General features: G+C 39.4%; 2 long non-coding RNA genes across 2 annotated transcripts in view; one reads left to right on the top strand and one right to left on the bottom strand.

The window, feature by feature from the left end:
• LOC138405483 (uncharacterized) overlaps window positions 1-22616 on the top strand; it is a 146449-nt gene that overhangs the window by 23642 nt on the left and 100191 nt on the right. The gene's annotated exons all lie outside the window — the stretch shown is intronic.
• Window positions 18387-20751, bottom strand: LOC138405448 (uncharacterized). The gene is made up of 4 exons (XR_011239187.1): window positions 20590-20751; window positions 20309-20444; window positions 18691-19737; window positions 18387-18575 (listed from the first exon to the last, which is right to left on the bottom strand). It is a non-coding gene; the product is annotated as an uncharacterized lncRNA (long non-coding RNA).

Raw genomic sequence — 22616 nt, forward strand, 5'->3', positions numbered from 1 at the left:
ACTGCTTCTCATTATAGCCCCAAAGGGAAATTTGTGTTTTCAAAGCTCTGCACCTTGCATGTCAAGAGATACACCCCCCCAAAAGCCCAAACCCAGCCTTCCCCTGCGTGCCTGCCTTTTGATTAAAAATACAAAGATTCAGATAACCTGATGATGGCGCGCTGAAGGCTGTTTCTTTGCGGAGCTCCCGCTCTGATCCCGATATTTTTCAGCCTAAAAGCATCTTATTCCAACCTGATCAATCTAACAATATTTTAACATGGCAAATAAACTTGCAGTCAGTCTCAGAGAGAAAGACTGGCTAATTTGAGGCAAACAACCCAGTAGAAGGTTATGGATCACCTGCTGCACTCTAGCATTGCCGCTACTTCCTCTCCGGCAGCTAGCATGAAGGGAGCTAGCAGCATGGACTTGTCCGAACTGGTGCGGAAAGTTACTCAAAACGTAAGTGAAATTATGGAGCAGAAGTTCTCTAAACTAACCGACACTTTGGACAAAATCGCCGGCAGCCTGGAAGGTCATGCTAAACGCATCACTGAAGCTGAACAGCAGGTCTCCGCCATGGAGGATCACGTCGCCACCCTCAAGCTCCGTCTTTCAAAGGTGGAGGACAGGCAGGTGACCATGGCCGAGCTGATAGACGACGCGGAGAACCGTAGCAGACGCGACAACATACGGATCTTAAATTTGAAGAAAGGTACAGAGGGTGAAAATCCTCAGGAGTTCTTTGAATCCTGGCTACCAACATTGCTCAGTTTGTCCGCCGCAAAGGGGTGAATAAAGATGGACCGCGCATCGGACCGCCAGACTGAGGAGTGACCGACCCAGACAGGTGATCATCAAACTCCACAACTCCCGGGACAAGCCTCGGATCTTAGCAGCCGCAAGAAAGGCGAAAAACCTGGAACATGGGGGGTAGCGCATCCTCATCCATCAGGACCTGTCCAGCGCGGTTCGGCTGAAGCGTTGCTCATATAATGATATGGTTTGAAAGTTTATAGATAAGGACATTAGATTCATGATGCGGTTTCCAGCCAGGCTTGTGATACAGCATAACGGGACGAAGTGCAGTTTCAGCGATGCAGAGGAGGCTCTGCGTTTTCTGGCCACGCTTGACTGACCACACTGTCGGTGAGGTATGGATATAAACACGCCATAAGAAATGGTGATGCCAGCTCTATACTTACACCTCATTTAGACCAAGCTTAGCTCAGTTAAAAGCTTGAAAGCTCTGAGCTTCTTTATTATAATGTTGGCTTTGTTAAAACTGTCTCTGATTTGATATATGTGCTCCTCTGTTTTTCTTGTTTACATCCTTGGTGGTTACTTTATCATACACCGGATAGTCAGAGAGTTAATATAATTTTAAGGCTCGTGGCTCTGTGTCTGACAGAGGAGTGGACACTGCTGAATTTTGCCCAGATTTGTTTAGGTGCTATCTAATTATATTGTTGCCAAATTGGGATTGGAGAGGGGTCTTTTTTTGGGGGGGGGGGAGGATTCTGTGTTCTTTTCTCTCTCGTGCCGTCTCTGTAGTGATGGCCTCCTCTAGCATCACGTCCCCTTGTAAGACCCCATGGATACTTGAGACCTACTATATGGTAAATGGTTGTATTTATATAGCGCTTTTCTAGTCGTGAAGACCACTCAAAGCGCACTCAAAACACTACAGTTTTGCCATTCACCCATACATTCATACATACATACAGTGCATCGAGAGTAGCACTTCTTATTATTGTTGTTGTTGTTGTTGTTCTATGAGGGGCAATTCGGGGTTCAGCATCTTGCCCAAGGACACTTTGGCAGGCAGATGGGAAGACTGGGAATCAAACTTCTGACTCTACCCCTCAGCCACAGCCAGCCCAGTACTAGTCACATGGTTCCTCTAAGTGTGCGGTCGTCGTTTGGGGACGACCTCTTTTTTCACATGACAGACACAGAAAAGAACAGAAAAGAAAATAAAGCCAAGAGCGACAGGTTTTCGTGGACACCAATATTCATGTACATGGGAAATACACCTTTAAGATGAGTGTCACTAAATGTATTACATGGAAAGTAAAGGGAATTAATAATGTAGTTAAAAGATGTAAAATTTTGTCATCCCTAAAAAAGGAAGCAGCCCTGATAGCTTTTATACAAGAGACACCCTTGGCCCCCTAGCTCCTAATATTCTTTCCACCGTAAAGAGTCTTGGTGTCCATTTTAATTTCTTTTTTTTTAAATTTTGACCAGCATGGATCTCGAGAGGGTTATCCATACATTTGTAACCTCTGGGCTTGACTACTGTAATTCCCTGTATGTAGGCTTAGACCAATCCTCCATTAAACATTTAAATCTCGTACAAATGCTGCTGCTCACCTCCTGACTGAAAAAAAAAATAGAGACCATATCTACTGGCTTTCTGTTCAACACAGGATTGATTTTAAAATTTTACTGTTAACTTTTAAATCTCGGACTGGCACCGCCTTACTTAGCCGTCCCAAACTTATGGAACAACCTACCACTCCACATTAGATCTGCCCCCTCTCACACTTCAAATCACAACTAAAAACATATCTGTTCTCATTGACCTTCTCCTCAAATTGAATAAGTAAACATATTAAAACAATAAGTCCAACGCACAGTAACAATCAATCTATTCACAATTTTGCTCCCATTAAACACTACAGATGATTAGCTTCATAAACCTTGGATCTTCACACTCATTCATACATTAAGCATACAGTCCTTCCATTTGTATGTCTGCTACTCATGACATTCTACTATCATTATATCAACAGATCTTAACTATATGTTTGTTCTTAACCGTGGGTTGTTTTTAAACATTTGAATAACGTCAAGCTTCCCGTTATAATGGTATGGTGAAATGAGGAAATGTCTGCGGCGAGCAGAGGACAAGAAGAAAATTACTGCAGTAAAGTGGGAAAGATATTCACAGATCTAAATTTTCAGATCAATATCCAAAACCTTTCACGTTATAACGTGAGTTGGTACGGATGGATTTTTTTTCCTGGTGTGACAGCAAAACTTCCATAACTTTATTACAGTTTCTGTTTTTCCTAAATAAAATCTGAGATGATCCCTCCTGCAATTAATTTTTTTGTCGATACCACAGCCATTTTGTACACTAATTCAATGCTTCAGTCTCCATTGATCTTGCCACTACAAGCTCTCCATAATGTCAAAATTAATTTCAATAACTTGTTTTCTTGCTTGTCTTTACTTACATTTGGCATCATGTAAAAAAAGAGTAAATACAAAGAAAGATCTTACCTTAACACAGCCTGTACACCTCTCCTGCCACATAGAGAAAGACCACGTCTCTAAATGCAGGTGCAGCGGAAAGGCTTCAGGGACACCTCAATCTGACTCAATGCGCACACGCACACACAGACACATGTGCTATTATAGACCCTTCTCTGATGGATGATTACAGAAATGTGGATTCCAATTTAGAGGACAGCTACTGTATGTGAACAAATGAATTAAGAAATATACCATTCATTTTCGTTTTTATATTCAAATCGATACACTGAAGGAATATACACTATTTTACTAGTACTATTTACTAATTTGAAACTAGCTATGGTAGTAATTGATTGAGGGGACTTTTGAAGTTGATTCAGTTTTTGCCAGTCATGTTGGAATCAGTGGAACATGGTTGTGATAGAGTGTAAACTTTAACTGTCACAGCAATTTCAATGCTGTCTCATTATCCAGAGGACAAGTAATGTGATATCAATTTCAATGCATTTCAATTTCATAGTCTTTATTGGCATGAGAATACAGTGCTTGTATTACCAAAGCACACAAATTAACAGTAATGATAGTAATAACTATAGGGCCATTATTATAGCAAAAACTATTGTCAAATGTGACTTAATCGGTCTGACTATAATCAGAATTGTGAATGCATACATTTATATGTGAATGTGTACATGGATCTGTATTTTAAATGTGTATGTGCATGTTTATAAACAGATTTGAAATTGTGTAAAAAAAAATCGTCACACCAAACTCCATTTAAAAATCTCTGAATTTAAAGTAGTTCCACCATAGTCCTGGTTGGAGCCTTTGTAGTGTATTCACTCAGTCTGTACTTCTTGGAGGAAGTTTTACATGGTGTTCATTAGGCTCAGCACAGCTGTGTTATCTATGGAGTCATTATTGTCATGAGATTCTGCGATTAGAAACACTGCGCTCAGACCTAACTGCTTTCTGTGGTCTGACAAGCAGTATATTCATCAAGCTCAGTGCTCCATAACTATCATTATTTTCCTGGTTTTATCCAAAGCAGGCCACTGAGTGTCAGTTATCTTCAAACTTAAAATACTTAGTCCACCTAGTGATATGAAGGCTGCAGCTCTTAAAACACAGACAAATCTCCACACGTATTTGTTAAAAAAACAGCCAATTTCCCAGACTTGTCTGTATTTTCAGCTCTTAAAGTAAAATACTTTTCAGGCATTAATCTCCATGTATGCATTTACATATTTGTGTACATGTACAGATATAAATACACTTCTGAAGACATATTTGAAGTTATTTTCTTTACACATTTTCAAATACGATTATACACATACACACAAACACATTCTATACACAGTTTTGAAGATCTATGGTCACATTCACAAATCTCATCATACATTTGGAGATTCCTTTACACATTCACAAATTTGATTGAGACTGCTGCAATTATGGCCCCATAAATAACCATGTTTCTTATACATAACTAATGACTACAGTAACAATATCAATTCTTTGGAGAAATTGCTGCCTGCATTTACAATCACAACCCCTATGGAGGACCAGACATGACTTAAGTATAATTAAATTAATGTATAAATAAATGTGGAAATAAATACATTTCCACATTTATTTATTTCTGTGTCTGTATGCTAATGAGAAAGGCGGTCCTAACCTCAGTCTCATGCAGGATTGGTCACAGGGGTGTGATGATCCAGTTCTACTACTTCTGCTTGCCAATGCAGACTGTTGTGCAGCAATTGCTGTTTGCAGTGTTGTGTCAGTTCACACTTAAAAAGAACGAGTTCATGTTAATTTTTTATTGGGATGATTTAGTAACGAACTTACGATCATGTGTTTAGTTATTAATCGAGGGTGTCTGATCATGTCTGTGCATGATGAATAAAAATTTTTTGTGGAAATAAATTAATGTGGAAATAAATTAAAACATTTATTCATGTATTACTGTGTAACTTCCACGTTTATTTATTTCCACATTTCTGTGTCCATATGTGAATGAGTTAAGGTGGTCCTAACCTCAGGCTTAAGCAGGATTGGTCAATTGAGCAATCCAGACAGAAGCAAACTATTCCTAGCAAATCTTCCTTGTAGCATAGTTAGGAAACTGAGTGAACGTCACTCACGTTCGCGTTAATTTTTTAAATCATCATCGTATCAGGCCCTCATGTGAAATACCAGGAGCGAGGGAAAATGGACCGCCCCCCCCCCCCCCCCCCCCCCCATTCACTCGTTAAGAGCGACATAAACAGTGAGATCAGAGCTTGTTCACGAGAAGCAGCAGGTTCTGTTCTTCAACTAATTCTCAGAGACTTAGTTAAAGACCAATGGAAACACGGACACAGTTTCTCTCTGGTCACAGCTGTTCAGTGATCAGCTGCTTCATGATCAGAGCAGAAGCTGCAGTATATTTGTATCAAGCTGGAGTTTTTGTTTCCTCCCCCAGTCTGACTTGCTCTCACTATAACTACACTGTAAAACATTGCAGCCCCATACTTATTCCCTTTAACTCGAAGAGCTCTGACAAGTTTTAGATTTTGAACTCAATTGTATGAGTTTTCAAAAGTTAAACTTGCAGTAATTTGTTGTGTTGACTATTTGAAAATGTTATCAGATCTGTACGTGTTGATTGAACTTGGGTGTGTAAGTTATCAGTTGAAAAAAAAGGAAAAAGGAGGGGGGGGTTGCTCTTCTTCTGCTGCTTCTTCTACCTTCCCTGTTTTCGACTGGTGGCGTAATTGCAGAAAAATTATACATGGAAGTATTTATAATTTGACACTGTTTTGATGCTTTTTAATTGTTCATCAGTTTATGCCTTTGCATCTCTGTCTTCCAGTTTTAAGAAGTTAAGACAGAGTTAAGGAAGATAACTGGGGATGTAATAAAGATACCGGTAATACATGTTGTATGTGAATTCTTCTACCAACCACCTCTCTCTTTATTTTAATTTATTTTATTTTATATTTAATTTATATTTTTACTTATGCTATTTTCCATCTATAGACGCTATATAGAAAAAAAAATTGATTTTAAATTAGTGTTAGCTGTAGTCCATGATCATGTTTTGGTAAGCTAATAGTTATTAACTTATTGTTATATTAAGTATACAGAATTCGGTTTTAAAAGTTTTTGATGGTGGTCTAAAATTCTTTTTGCCTTTTAGGTTGCTGGTTCCAACATGATCAGGAAATGTAATTTGTCAGCAGCTTCTTTCACCTCCAGAATAGTTATTTAAACACTAAAGGCTGCAACACAGCCACTATTCCAGAATCAGCCCTCCTAGATGCCTCTACACTGATTGCATTTGTACATTTCAGACACTTAATGCACTGAGTCATTTGTCAAGATATCATACAGCACAACTTAGCTGTTGTGCAGAGCAGAGTCAGGGGCCTCTGTTATTTAAATGCCCTTTATGCCCATTTCAGCAACCCTTTTCTGAATCAGCCCTTTTCAGTCATCTCAGAAAGCATTTGAAAACAGTGACATGCCCATATAAGGATTGTAGCTATAGCACAAATGTGGACTCTTCATTCAATTCCCATAAAAGTAGAGCACACCAAGCAAGTTTTGCAGCAGACTTTCAAACTGATATTGTCAGTGAGGATCCCCATAATCTCCAAGCCAGTATTTCTGAGGTAACTAATAATTTGCATGAAGAATGCCCAGGCCAGAGCACAGAAGTGGGGAATGATGATCAGTGTGGCACTGACAGTCTAAGAAATCCACTTAAAAAAAATGGTCTTCCTTATTCCTAAAGGTGCAGGCTATCCTCCATGTCTCAAACACAGCTACTCAAGAAAGAGTAGACCACTTGAATCAGATCTTCTCCTTATCTGAGCCATTGATCAAAGAGGCAGTTAGTGACATACTGCAGAGAAACGGTCACAGTATTGCAGACCCTACACTGAGTGAAGTTGTTGCTGTCATGGATTGCAATGTTCTATCTACATCAACCTCTAAAGGTGCTGAGTTTAGTTCATCCAAGTGCAGAAACCTTTATTGAGTGCAACTATCCTTGTATAATGCCAGTGGAGTATCAGTTGGAGCAACCTGGTCATACCAGTGTGTATGTTCCTATCCTTTAAATGAAAAGACTTTCTCAACGAGATTACTGAACCAAATACTGCATCTGGTCAATATGCATCATGCTCTGATGGCTCTCATTTCCTTGAAAATGAGTTACTGTCAACAGGTGATCTCCTCCTACCACTCCAGCTATATATTGATGATCTTGAAATTGCTAATCCGCTTGGCACATCATGCAAAATTCACAAACTTTGCGCTGTATATTAGGTCCTCACTAATGTGCCGCCAAAATACCCATCAGCATTACATGCTATACAGCTAGCAATACTGGTGACAGACCTCTATAAGTATGGATATGCAGCAGTGATGTTCATACTCTGGAACAAGATGGTGTCTTCATTGAAAGAGTTCGTCAGAATATCAGAGGCACCATCTTTTGTGTTTCTGTTGACAATCTGGCTGCTCATGGATTAGGTGACTTTGTAGAGTCATTTAGAGCAGGCCATGTTTGCAGATTCTGTATGGGCTCTGTAGAACAGTTTCAAGTAACTGAAGTCAGAGGAAATTTCCTCAGAGAACCAAAGCCAGCCATGACCTACATGTACAAACCATTCAAGAAAGTGACACTTTGAGCAGCCACTTTGGTGTTAAAGGTGGCTGTGTCTTGCGTGAGTCCCTGAATTACTTTCATACAATCATTGGTTTCCTCCAGATATACTCCATGGTCTTCTGGAAGGTATCATTCCCATGGAGCTTTCTCTTTGTGTTAAAGAGATGATTTGGCTGAAGTACTTCACTTTGTAGTATTTGAACCACAAGATTACATCATTCCCATATCAGCGCACCGATAAAGTGGATAGACCTCAGCCAACCTACCTGACCTGACGCGTCTGCAAAAAACGGTGAGTTTTCACGCACTGGAACACCCCTAAATCGTCGCAAAGAATAAGAAGAAGAAGAACTCCTTCAATAACAAAAGGTTTGTTGACGACTATTTTTCGTCATAGTCTTTGTCAACAAAATTAACACTGCATGACGCTCAACATTTCAAAAATATTTTGAAGACAATGGCAATCAGACACCAACACATGACAGCATATCATCTTGCTGCACCATCATTTTTCAAGCCAAAAACTCAGGTATCCAGGGTTGACTCTGTTCTGGTTTCAGCTCTACCAGAGGTTGCTCAAGTACACATTAGAGAACAAACAACTAGTGACACAATCTACAGGACATCAAAGGTGACCATTGATGGCAAGGACGATGCCATCTCACTTTCGCAAGACTCCAGCTCTACTCCATCTACTGATCTACTTTCAGATGTGTCATCTCCAGAACGTCTCAGCAGGTGGCCTCCAGGTCCTTTTCCAGTTCCCACATTTGTGCTTGATGTTGAACTGAAACTTAAATATGGAAATGCCGAATATGAGAAGAAAAACAGACACCTTAAGTTGATGAGAGCTAAAGCATGACATTTTAGAAATGTTTGCATCTACTTTATATGGTTTTAAGGTTTACCAAAGTGATAAAGAGACTGCAATGGCTACTGAGGCTCTTGTAGCTTGAAGGAAGCAGGATCTGAGACTGGCTGGAATGGATGGAAAAACAGCATCAAGTTTAAGGTGGGCAATTACAGGAACAAGATGAGATGGACTGGATGTCAGGAGGTCACTGTTAATGCTCGAAAAAGAAGTAGGAGTATTCCTGAAAATGAACCTTCACATTCCAATATTAAAAGACCCAAGCGAGTGTAACCTGGACGTGTGTCCCTCTCTCTTACAGAAGAGATCTATGCTGCTGACCTAAGTATAATATCTACAATATCTAAATCTCAGGTCTGTATCAAAAATCTTAGACCTAGGACCATTCAGCTCAGAATTATCGATGGTTTACTCAGATTCACGCTCACTCATCTTCTAGGTTTGGGAAAGGAGATTGGCAGTAGCAGGCTCTGTAAGGGAGTAAATAAGACCTCCAACACACACAACACACAGGACCACAGTTTTATGAAACAGAAAATTATCTTTATATAAATATCCTTTTCAGTTTCATTTAACTTCTGTTTAAGTAGGAACAGCTTCATGTAAAATAATTAACTCAAATATACCACAAAGAAACAATTTAAACAACCAAAATGAATGTAAAACTAAAATAAAGTATTTCAATACACTTCAATACACAAATGCACTTTGTTTTAGGAAAAAAAATTAATAAATGTGGTACCACTTCACTGTTTCTCAGTTATAGTCGTTTAAATTCACTTAAAGTTGTTTGTCTCACTGGTTTGAACCATTTTACTTTGAATGTTCCTCGGTTGTCAACCTTCAGTTTCCTTATGATGTCAGTTTTAGTCAGTTATCAGTTTATCTTGGTTGTCAACTGTCATTTATTGGTTAGTCTTGGGCCCAAGAACAAAAAACAACCTGAGTTTCAGGCAGAATAAAGTAGCAAAGAAATGGATAAAGACCTTCTCAGGTGGGTTTCCTTTTGTTTTGGTTCCTACTGCCCTCCTAGTACGGCAAGCATCCTCGTGTCGATGTCCTGGCACGCAGAAGGCATCCACGAACAGCAATGAAGTCCTGGACCTCGATGAAGCAGTTCCTCACATGGCACAGACAGAATTGTCCCTGAAAAAAAAAACTGTCAGAATAGTTCTAAAATTGAGGAAAACACCCTGACGGAGCCTCTCCTACAACCAACTTCGGTGTCTTAGAGGTAGGTACTCGTTCATGGTTCACTGCTAAAAACTCTTAATCATATGCTAATTGGAGAACAGAGTGCTTCGCAGCAGCACGGAGTTTTTCTGACTTCTCTCAGTTCTCTGCTCTTTTTTTTCGTGTCACGCCCTCACACACCGAGAGCTGCAGGTCAAGGCGCGTTGCGGAAATCTGAATACCGGCCAAAAAACTACCATACGATGCATTTAAGGAACCCGGTATTTTCTAGTACTCTAAATCTAATCGGGGTTACACGAGCAGAAGTCAACTTCCTACCCAACTTTCCCCAAGGAAAGGATCCTTCAAGCCTTGAGCAGTTGAGGCAGACAATTGTTGAAGAAGTCAAGAAGACATAGAAGAACCTGCCCCTCATTGGAAAGATGATGGAGACCACATTTCCCCTGCGCCGACAGACCACAGTGATGTCCTGCCCACCAGTGAACGAGCTCATGGTAATATGGATCAGCTCTCTCTTTAAAGTGAAAATTGTGATTCTTACTCATTTGGTAGCTATTTGCTGCTTGATAAATGTGTGTGAGATTCTTCAAATTGAACGGTTTAAGTGTTGTTGCTGTATTGTCCTCTTGCTATTACTTCAATTTAGTTGTATGCAGAGATACAGTGGATTATGAATCAGAACCTGCTCAACACATTCTATGCTGAGCTTGACTGCCATCTTCCTTCATAGGTTGAACCAGTGGAACATTGGACAGGTTTAATGATTCAAATGAGCTTTTTGAAATTTGCAATTAGTCCACTTTGTGTTTGCTATTTGTCTGATTGCATTAAAGATTTGAACAGGTTATTTGTGGACATATATTTTGATTTGACTGTTTAAAATCAGCTTTGTTCAGTAAACTCTGCAGTATATAGAATTCTATTTTTATCTGAATAGGTTATCCATGACATCCACACCAAGCGCACTACCGTTCTCCATGCCCTTCCTGTGTATCTGCACAAAGACGTCTCTGGATTTTTCAGAACCTGCACAGTGAGATACTACTGTGTATTATGTAAATTGTTCATCAAAATACTAACATGTTTTAGGACTTACCTTTGTTTAGTCTACCCATACAGTTTTCTTGATGGTCTGTTTTCTTTCTCCACGCTACAAAGGAACTGAATTGGCATTTTGTTCAAAGTGATAAGATGTTCAGTAAAACAATTTCCTGTATATGTCCTTTAGCTTAGTTTCAGTCTATCTCACACCACTTAGATTCTCTGGTAAATTGGCTGATTCATGTGTGCAGAACATGGATCTTCTGTTTTTTACCTCTTACAGTGAGACCCAGGTCTCCCTTGTAAAATAGGTATTGGATCTCAAAGGGACTTGGTTAAATAATGATAAATTATATCAATCAATTGCCTCAAAGATTTTACGTTTTGAGTCACATGTTTTTAGGTATACTAACTCAACATATTTGACTAAAGTGTACTTCAAACAATGACAACACAAACTTATAAACATTGAGTTTTGTTAACATAAAAAGATGTGGTTGTCTACTTATTTTTTTAAGTTCTGTGGTTTGAAAACTGGAACCTTTAAGTAATAGTAACTGATAATAATTGAGTTTCCTTAACAGAAAACTGTAAGTCAAATTAACTGCAAATATTTGAGCACTTCATTTAAATTAACTGTTATCAAAAGGTACAAGTAATCCAAACTTTTATGTTCTGGAAAAATTTGACTTTTAAGTTGATCAGCTTAAAAAAATTGAGGCAATCAATTACCTCAATTTTTATGAGTTCTGGTAACTTATTTGGGTTTACAGTGTAGGGATGAACAATTAATTGAAATTTTATTGAAATAGCAATATGGCTTTCTGCAATCTTTAAATCGTGCAGCATAGTTTTCCTGGCCTACACATCATATTCTACAGACTAAAGAAAACATCTAACTTTTTTTGGTACAGATCCCTGCAATAATCATCTTAAAGGGATAGTTCATGTTTGTTGAAGTGGGGTTGTATGAGGTACTTCTCCAGTCAGTGTATTGCCTACAGTAGATGGTAGTAATACACTGACTATGGAGAAGAACCTCATACAACTTCAAAAAAACCTGAACTATATCTTTTTAATGTTTTTCAGTGAAAACGAGCGTAATGATGTAAAAAATTATCATTCACTCTACATACACCCCCGATATTGATGGGGTTTCTGCATGCCTTAAACAGTCTTAAATGGCTTGAATACTTAAACATGATTCATCATGTTTAGATTAAGGTTTAATATAATGTGGTAACTTTTGTCACCACAGAAACTTCAGAGCAGGGATTTGCAGTCTTCTCCCCTTTGTGTTGGTCACTGCACTCTACACACAAACATGCGCACATAAACACGAACACGCATGCACACATACCTACTCTAAAACAACACACCGAACACCAGCTCTTTGTCCTGTTAATGTCATGTCTTATTTATATTTTTATGTCTTCAGGTTCATAGAGAAACTCTTGACGTGATAAGGAAAGGAATGCAGGTTGGACTGCTAATTGGACACAAAGGCCCTCTCCAGGATTCATTTCCTTTGGAAGTCTTTTATGTGGCTGTGGTAGTGGTGTACAAGGATTCAAATCTGAGATAACCGGTCCATAAAATCTTGACCAAGAACAATGTTGCATATCAATGCATCTTAAAACATGCCTTGACATTAAAACAGTTTAACACATCAGCCCCACATATGGTGAGACTGTGCAGAGGCAAAATGTGGGATACTGTGAGCATTATGAAAACTACACAACAAACGTCTGCATCGACACAATTCTACAGACAAAATGTCTTTTGTTATGTGGGTTAGAGCCTCAAAAACGTATTTTACACATTTGAACAACCAAACTTACAAATCAGACCAGTATGTGAGGTTTTTCACCTTTTCGTTTTTCTAACTCGTTCCCTTTAAGTGTTAACTGACACAACACTGCAACTACTGCACAACAGCCAGCATTGACAGGCTGAAGTAGTAGAACTGGATCATCACAGTCCTCTGACCGAGCATACAGTCACAGAAATACAGAAATAAATAAATGTGGAAATAAATTTAAGACATTTATTTATCTACACATTTATTTATTTCTGTATTTCTATTTTTATACTTAAGTCATTTAAAGGTTGACAAAATAAGGTAAATGGTAGACATGGCTGTTCTGCAGGTGAACATGGTTGCGTTTCCATTGTGTAGCATACATACACTGAGAGATGCATAGCTACACACTGCATTTCCTCTGAGCCAATGACCATCAAGTAAACTTCAGGGTCCATAGGAATATTCACTACCATCTCAAATACCTAGTAATTAAGATATTGTGGTGGCAATTTCTGTGAAACAAGCACAAAGTCAAACACTTCTTTCTGAAAGTTTAATTCAGCATCTGCAGATGGACTCATCAGTACACATCACCTGAATGACATGCACAAATGAGCAAAGAACATAGGAGAATCTGTGTTCTTATAACTCGCAGCCCCCTCCCACTAAGCGTGCAAAGGTATATATTACCCTTCTGTAGTTTCACTCAGTGGAGGAGACATCCTGTCCTTTTGTTTACATGTTCTTTGGATGACCCCCCCTGTGAGATCCCAGTTGTTTGATCCCAATCAGAGATACAATGAGATACCATAAAGTTTTGGTTTTTCGAGGCCATAAAACTCAAGTCTCTTAAGCCACCATCGTAAACCTTAAGGCACCATCGTAAACCTTAAGGTTAAACCTTTTAGATTAACAATTTGGTCAACTCTTTGGTCAGTCATCCACATACATGTTTGCTCATGCAATTAAACATACACAAATGTAAACATTTCCATTACATTTCCCACTTTGAGCATTTTATGCTCACTAAACAACAATCATTTTCAGACAAACTCATCATCTTGAAATTGAGAATTTCATTCTAGACGAGGGCCCGGAAATTTAACATATCCAATTGCATTCTTCATTAAAGTACACAAATAGTACACAAATAACAATACACCAGACCAACAACACTTAAATACAAACAAAAATCTGAATCGATGTCAAAAATTCCAATGACACATTTTTCACATTTAAAATTCACTATGACCACCAATTCCATGCTTCAGGAATCTGTGTGTCCTTGTTCTTTTCCTCAAACAATAGGTAATTTAAATGAAAAACAATATGCACCACATTGTCAGATGTACAGTATGCATGTATGTGTGTATGCATGGGGGTGGCTGTGGCTGAGGGGTAGAGCGGTCGTCCTCCAACCAGAAGGTCGGAAGTTCAATCCCCAGTCTTCCCATCTGCATGCCAAAGTGTCCTTAGGCAAGATACTGAACCCCGAACTGCCCAATAGAGCAACAAAAAAGTGCTAGCTATAGAAGCACTGTATGTATGAATGTGTGTGAATGGGTGAATGGCAAACTGTAGTGTCAAGCGCTTTGAGTGGTCATCAAGACTAGAAAAGCGCTATATAAATACAACCATTTACAACCATTTATGTATGTGCAGCAAAAAAGATTATGTGACCAACACCTCCTTGGCTGGTGAGCATCATATCCAAAGTACAATCCCATCTATTCTGTGTGTGATGTTCGCACATTTCCCCACCATGGGAAGAGTCCCCCAAATCCTTTGAAGACACTGTCAACTTGGAACACTCATATCTTCATGGCACATAATAGTGAGTGCAATCTGTATGGAAGTAATTGAGGTAAGGTCTCTCATTGGTGATCTTTTCTCGCAGTTGTCTTCATGGCTGCATACCATGAATTGACTTCAGGCTTTGTCAGTTCAAACAAGAGTTTCCATTTTTTGTTCTGCTTATGATGCTCAGTTTAGTTTGGTGTTGTTCTTCCTGCCAAGGTTTCACCTGCCATAGCAATGTTGGCAGGACGATGATGACTGTGAGCAAGAACAGGGAACACATCTTTTCCCTCGAACTGCATCCCAGTCGTCCCATCAGGTGTCACTGTTTGTCTGTCGGCGTCATCGTTTATCAGCAGCGTCACCCTAGCCAACCCCCTAATCAATGTGCCGCCTCTTCGTGAGATTGGAGACGTGTGGTCCTAGAGATTTCCACCCCCTCCTTGCTCGCGGACACAAAGCAGTTGAAGGCTGAGGTGCACTCACTGACATCAATGCACACTGTGTTCTGAAGAATCCACTTCTTGCTCAGGAACCTCCCTGCAATGGCTTGCATACATCCAAGTTGATCTTTCAGCAGCCTTCACTGCCATCTATGGATTTTGGTAGGGCTTCATTCACCTATCTGTGGATCTCAAAAAGCATAGGGGACAGGTTGCACAATAAAACATTTCCCTGAGCAGTGCCTTTGCAACTGCTGAAGAGTCCTGTTTAAATGTGGAGAAACACACATGTCAATAAAATCAAGACAGTATTGCTTTCCCTCACTTTGTCCTTCCATAAAATCAGTTCACTTTATATAATTCTGGATTCCTCTTTATATAGTACCAATTATATAACTCTAATGAAAATTAAAAAAAAATTTGTGAGTAATTTGTGAGTTTGACAATTCTTTTGTAAGCCAATATATCTGTATCTCTTCCTACATTTGGCATCCCCCCTTTGACACTTGGTTCTGACCATGTGTCAACTATGAGGAAACATATATCTTGCTAAACAGGATTTCCCATTTGTTCCAGACCAAAATGTATAGCCACCAAACAATCCACTTTCCTTCAAACAGTTATTTTTTGTTTGTTTTTAACTGAGCTGCCCTTATCTGCAGCTCCTGTAAATCTGTATTTAAATGTTAATGACCCATCAAATACATTAGGTGTTAATGACCTATCAGATTCAGAAACACCTCGGACAAGCAGACTGTGCTTTGCTGCAGCTTTTGCAGCAGCTTCTGCTCTCACATTCCCCTGCGAAACTGAAAAGTCTTTATAAAAATGCTTCACATTTGCAGAACGCAATTAGTTTGAATAACAACACAGCGTCAATCAGAACAGCAACCAATGTATGTTAGGTAATGGTTTTGAGAATTTTCCTTTAGCCAAAAATCTGCCAAATCATATACCACTCCCAATGCATACCTGCTACCAGTGTATATGTTGACACCTGTCACTTACATATTTGCATTTCTCAATCAATGCAACCAATTCTGCAGCTTCTGCAGAATAATGTAATGAGTGATTCAGCCAAATTTGTCATTCAAAGTTGTAACATCAAAACCCACTTGGCTTCTACCAGTTGCTGGATCTTTTAATGCTGAGTCGTCCACAAACAGCTTCATATCTGCATTTATCAGCTGTACTGTATCTGAGTCACCTAGCTTTTGAAAAGTGTTCAGTCTGACAATAATAAATTCCACAGTCCTAATTGCATTTATCACTGCAGAAATCTTTTGTGATTTACCTCTAAACCCCTGATTAAATTATTTTTATTATTGGGATTAGATGTTTTTTCCCTTCCCATAACCCCTTTTGGTCCAAAGTTCCAAAACTTTCAATATCAATTGTTTTTGTTCTCCTTTGCTTAATATAACATGGAGATCAGAATTTGATACCTTAAACAATTTGTCCAGTGAGTCAATCTAAGCTACTGAGACAACACAGTGATTACTATTCTAGTATAACCAACCTAACCTATCGTTAATCTTTAATCTAACTTTCTCTATCACATTCTTTAACTACTTACTCTAACCTTCTTTACCATCCTTTGTGTTAGCATAACATCTGTAATTACACTTGGGTGAGTAAATCTGCCCTCTCGGTGGAGCTGAGTCCAGATCAGGGTCGAGTCGGACACACTGAGACTTGGAGATTAGTTCAATCCCTACCTTCTGTAAACTGTCCCTGATATTCACTTCAGTTAACCAAAATTCACACGCTCCAGTACAAATATCCCTACATTTCTTTTTTTCCTTCTAATTTGTCCTCACTAACTCGTTCCTCTCTAACTCTACGCTTACCATCACTTATTAACATATACTGAACATTAAGAAAAGAAAGTTGAAGTGGATTAGCATTATCCTTATCTTTCTTTCCTTTACCAATGTTTAAACCCATTTCTCTAATAGGTTGTCGCAGCAGTCTTAACATAACTCTTATTTATCAATTTAAACTCCCCATTTGTTCAACAAAATACAAAATTTGGAGGACCAAAGTTATGCTGATATGGGAAAAGACATTTAGAAATTCCCTAATTTATTTTAATCCGTTCTTTTTAATTTACTCTTGTTAAAAATTTCTTGTTAGGATTTTAATTTTAGGATTTTAGTCTTTCTTAATAACCTCAAAAAGCCAATTATACCCCTAATATACTTAAATTTACTTAAATGTACTTACCTTTGGGGGTTGAGAACGTCTCTCTCTCTCTTCTTAAAGCAGATTCATGGCAGTGTCGAGATGATCCTGGCTCAGGTCTCAGTCCTTCAGTCCCAGTCACATCTCCAGTGCAAAACTCTATTTACTATATTATATCATAGTTTGTTAAATCATGAACTCGACATCAGAAACCAATATAACAAGTGTATTAAAATCAACAAACACTCCGTATATTCCTATTATTATATCTTGTATATATCAATACTCCTTAACTCTGTGACCTCCTCTCGGATCACCAACCTGCTTATTCTAATACCATACTCATTAGTTCCCAATTAACTATGTGACCTTCTCTAAGATCACCAACAGGCTTATTCTATATTAACTCTGTGGTCTCCAAGACCACCCGTGATCTCCAAGATCACCCGAAGATTCCTTGATTCTATATCGGTTCCAAACCTTGCCATGCAGACACGTCTGTCACTCAACCTGTGAGAGGACCGTTTCCCTTCTGAATTTGTCTTCCCAGAAAGACAGTGTCTTTGTGCTAATTGGTCCGCTGGATCACAGCAGTGAGAGCACTCTTTGGTTCTCAGGCATCAGGCCCTCACATCTCTACCTTCTTTTGTCAGGGAGGTTGAGGTCAGAGTCCCAGACTCCCTGCTCAGTTTTACCTTTCAGCCCAGAGAAACAGAGTGTCTACTCACAAGAGTGATCCTGCCGACAACACCAAAATTGTGGTGGCAATTTCTGTGAAACAGGCACTTCTTTCTGAAAGTTTAATTCAGCATCTGCAGATGGACTCATCAGTACACATCACCTGAATGACATGCACAAATGAGCAAAGAACATAGGAGAATCAGTGTTCCTATAACTCGCAGCCCCCTCCCACTAAGCATGCAAAGGTATTTATTACCCTCCTGTAGTTTCTCTCAGTGGAGGAGATATCCTGTCCATTTATTTACATGTTCTGTGGATGACCCCCCTGTGAGACCCCAGGTGTGAGATCCCAATCAGAGATACCAAGAGATACCATAAAGTTGTGGTTTCTCAAGGCCATAAAACTCAAGTCTCTTAAGCCACCATCATAAACCTTAAGGTTACCCTTTTAGATTAACAATTTGGTCAACTCTTTGGTCAGTCATTCACATACATACATCATGCAATTAAACATACACAAATGTAAAAATTTCCATTACAGGAGCAATGTAAGCCATGCTTCGGCATAAGGTCATATATCGTCTGGGGCTCAGTGCATCGCACTGTGATCATGTTGGTGGCAGACCCAGGTGGCAACACTACCAGGCTGTGGGGTTCCTGTCAGGGTGGCATGAAACAAACAAACGATTTGTGGAAAAGGAGTATATAAACTTCTTTCTTTTTTTTTTTTTGAGAAAAAAAAAGTTTAAGAGAGGATGTGCTCAGTACTTACATGTCTGCAGGACAGCTTAAACATCATCCTATGGTCTGCAACGGTCAGCTCTTTTCTTAGGGTCCGACTGCACGCTTTCACCAATGCTACTGTCTTCATGACATTTTCGTAGAAGCTAACTCCTGGCTGAATCTCAGTGTATGTGACACTAGATTGGTTGACAATTTCAGTCAATGGTTGTTTATCTGTCAACAATAACTCAAAAGCTCAAAAGAGCCCAATAGATTAAACGTCAGGTCTGCCCATAGCTTCTTCATTGTAGAGAACACTTTGGCTATATAGCTCCAAACACCAGCGCTGGATAGGTGAGCGCAAATAACTCTCAAATGCTGGGTCTCATTTTCTGTACAGTTCCACCTGCTCATGTACCACCAAGACCTGATGTGGGTTAATTGATGTGAGGCTGTGGCACACGGCACCATCGGAAAACCACTGTCATGTACTCCATCATTTTAAAGCTTGTCGAGCAGACAGAGATCTGTTTCTGAGGAGAAACCAAGCACAGAATGATCTCTTCTGCTTTTATGCACTGATGAGGACCTTAAAATGTCCGTACAGATCTGAATCATCCCACTTCATAGATTTATCCAAACACCCCTTGTTTGTCTCACCAAGGTTTCTCATTTTTTTTAAATGAAAGGTGGTTGGATAAATTACAAAATATCTGGTTGGATATACAACAATGTCCGGTTGGATAAACGAGAGGTGGTCAGATAAATTACAAAATATCTGGTTGGATATTGTGGTGGCAATTTCTATGTCTCTTAAGCCACCATCATCACCACAGCAGCGACAGTGTCAGCTGCCATCTCTTCCAGAGCCTTCTGTGTCTGGACAGGGAGAAGGAACTCTGTCTCCTGGAGCCCCTTAAATCACCTTTCCTTTGCTACATGAACACAATCAGACACATTAGAAGACAGATACAAACGGAGGCTCAGACGTAGGTGTGTGTGTTTGCATTAATGTGTGTGATACTTACAATAATCCAACAGGAGCCAGCCTCACCTCCAGGTGTTTGGTCAGCTTCACTGTTGGCACATTGTTGAACTGGAGACAAGAACAGACACAAAATAAGAGATAAGACAACCTGCATCCTCTGTGTCATCTCTCCCCTTGGTGTCAGAGAGTTAAAACCACAACCTCAGTATCAAAGTCCCCGTCTCTTCTCTGCCCACTGAAATACTTCTTATTCATCCAGTAATGAAATGTAACAGAATACTTTATATTAACAAAAGTAAAAGTAAAGTCACATTATTAAAACCTACTCTACTATAAGTAAAGAGGTCATTAAAATATTTGCATAAATACATTTGGTCAGAAGTATAAATGCATGTATATCTGTATGTATTTAGTATTTTTATAAATGCGATTTTAATTTTATTTCGGTAAATCATTTGTTTTATTATATTTCTAATATCTATTTGGTATATATCATAATGCATATATCAACAATGAACTGGTGTCTTTCTTGTTTTGCACATGTTAAATCTGGATATATAGATGTGTCATGATGTCAAGAATTATAGTTAGAGAACGGTTTTAGAAGTGTGGTCATAGACACAGCTGGATGAGGTTTGTGTGACACAGAGTCTCAAACCTAAAAAACAAAGACACATACTCTCTTTTCAACGTTGGGGTCAACGACTGCACAGTCAGGAGTTTCGAGCTCAGCAACAGCGTTTAGTGTCTGTTCCGTCTTCGAAAGCTTGACGTACGGCATGTCATCATCCTGCTAGCTCTCACATTTTCTCTTTCTGTGGAAAAACAGAAAAAACACAGAAAGCACGAATTACCAATGTTTAAAACTGTGAGGAAAGAAAAGAACATGAAAGCATCTCAATCGAAGAAATATAAATTCATGACAGACAAGGTGACTGTGAACTAGTCAGGCAGACCTACTGTGAGTGGCGGTTGTTCACGGGAAAAGGAAGGCTGTCTCCTGGAGCCCCGTAAACCCCCTTTCCTTTGCTACATGAACACAATCAGACACATAAGAAGACAAATAGAAACAGTAGCTCAGAGGTGTGTTTGCATTAATGTGTGTGATACTTACAATAATCCAACAGGAGCCAGCCTCACCTCCAGGTGTTTGGTCAGCTTCCCTGATGACACATTGTTGAACTGGAGACAAGAACAGACACAAAATAAGAGATAAGACAACCTGCATCCTCTGTGTCATCTGTCCCCTTGGTGTCGGAGTTAAAACCACCACCACACACATTTATACCTAACCCAGCCTTGTATAATCTCTGTTCTGATCTTAATATTGTCCTCCTGAACATGATGAACCAAAGATGAATAATATCTGTAACCTGTAGTTGCTCTGTGGTGTTTCCCAGAACTCGAAAGCACAGCACTATCACTGACACCATTGATTCTTTAATCAACTACAGAAGAGATCAATCATGCACAGTTTTTACAATTTAATGAAAGAAGAATTTCTTCGTGCCAAACGGGAGGTTTCTACCAATGTAAACGTCTCTACACTCAGTCAGGTTCACTACTCTGAGTACTCATGAATTACCCCCTCCTCCATTAATAAGTATCTTTCTTGATACAGGTATTGATAAAGTTCCTCTGAATTGCTCTCTAACCTATAGTTAGTACCTTACCTGTGTCTGGATGTGAGGCCCTGCCTGGCTGAACACGGGGCCTGACTGCAGGACACTTAGCTGCTGGTGGTTTATGGCAGCAGCCAGTTCACCATTGGGTTTCAGGAGGATGCTGCTCCAAGCTGAGAGGTGATGCTATTGGGGGGGGGTCCTCATCAGAACCAGTCCAGTTGAACAAGTCATGCCATTCCTGAGCAGGGACATCTTGAGGAAGTGGATGGTTATTTGTGTCCTCTGACAGTTTGTTGACCACTGCCCAGACCATGTCCAACAACTCCTTGTCGTCCATCTCCTCCAAAGTAAGGTCACTTTCTTCCCTCAGGTCCATAAAATTCTGGTGTGTAGCCATCCATTTCATTGTTGTTCTTCTGTGACATTGATGAGAAACTGGGTTTGAGACACTGCAACAAGCTTACATGCTGATAAATACAAATGAATGATCCAATATTATCATGTATTATGAAATAAAATTATACACGTGTAACCCTTCTGAGAGGAAAAGAGAATAGTACTGAAAAATAGTAACTAGGTTCAATAACCTGTGAAATCAGAAGTTCTAAGATCGAATATGGAGCCCAGGATTGATCAAACTCAGTATACTCTTTAAGAAACAATAACGCTTTCCTATTTATTACAGGATGGGAAGGATGAATAAAAACATCAATCACACAAATTATCACAACTCTTACCCGCGTAAGTATAAAAAATTAAAATAAAATAAAGTTTTGCAACTGCGTTTTTTCTAAAGTTCAGTTCACCTGTTTTCAGTCACTGTTCAGTCAACACCGTGAAGGTGGAAAATCAGTCCCACCGCACTGTTGCGTGGATGGTGTGTGTGTGTGTGTGTGTGTGTGTGTGTGTGTGTGTGTGTGTGTGTGTGTGTGAAGTGTAAAAGGATTCAGGTTCCACGGCGTAGTATCTCTAAGTATCCTCCGGGGTCTGGCTCGCCATCAAACTTTGACTGGCTCCAACATGTTTGACCAGGTAGGTCAAACTATCAATGGGTCCATCAAAAAACCTGACCTACGATAAGTTGGATCAGAGCATTCATCTTAATTTTCTCAAATCTCAAAAAATGAATTATAGTACATTAATCATGTTAAATCTACATAAACTCTTTATCAATAGAGAATAGGCCTGGGCCGATATCAATAAATCAATTAATCGCACGATAAATTAAAATGAACTCTATAATTTTTCCGGCCTCGATATATTGCCATGTGCATGCGCGTTTGTTTTCCTCTTCTCTCGCCTCCAAGCAGACTGGATGACTAGAGGGTTCACTCTGTGCTCGGTCTCAGCACCTGGGGGCGT

This window comes from Paralichthys olivaceus, chromosome 18, assembly GCF_024713975.1.
Source record: "Paralichthys olivaceus isolate ysfri-2021 chromosome 18, ASM2471397v2, whole genome shotgun sequence".
Taxonomy (NCBI): domain Eukaryota; kingdom Metazoa; phylum Chordata; class Actinopteri; order Pleuronectiformes; family Paralichthyidae; genus Paralichthys; species Paralichthys olivaceus.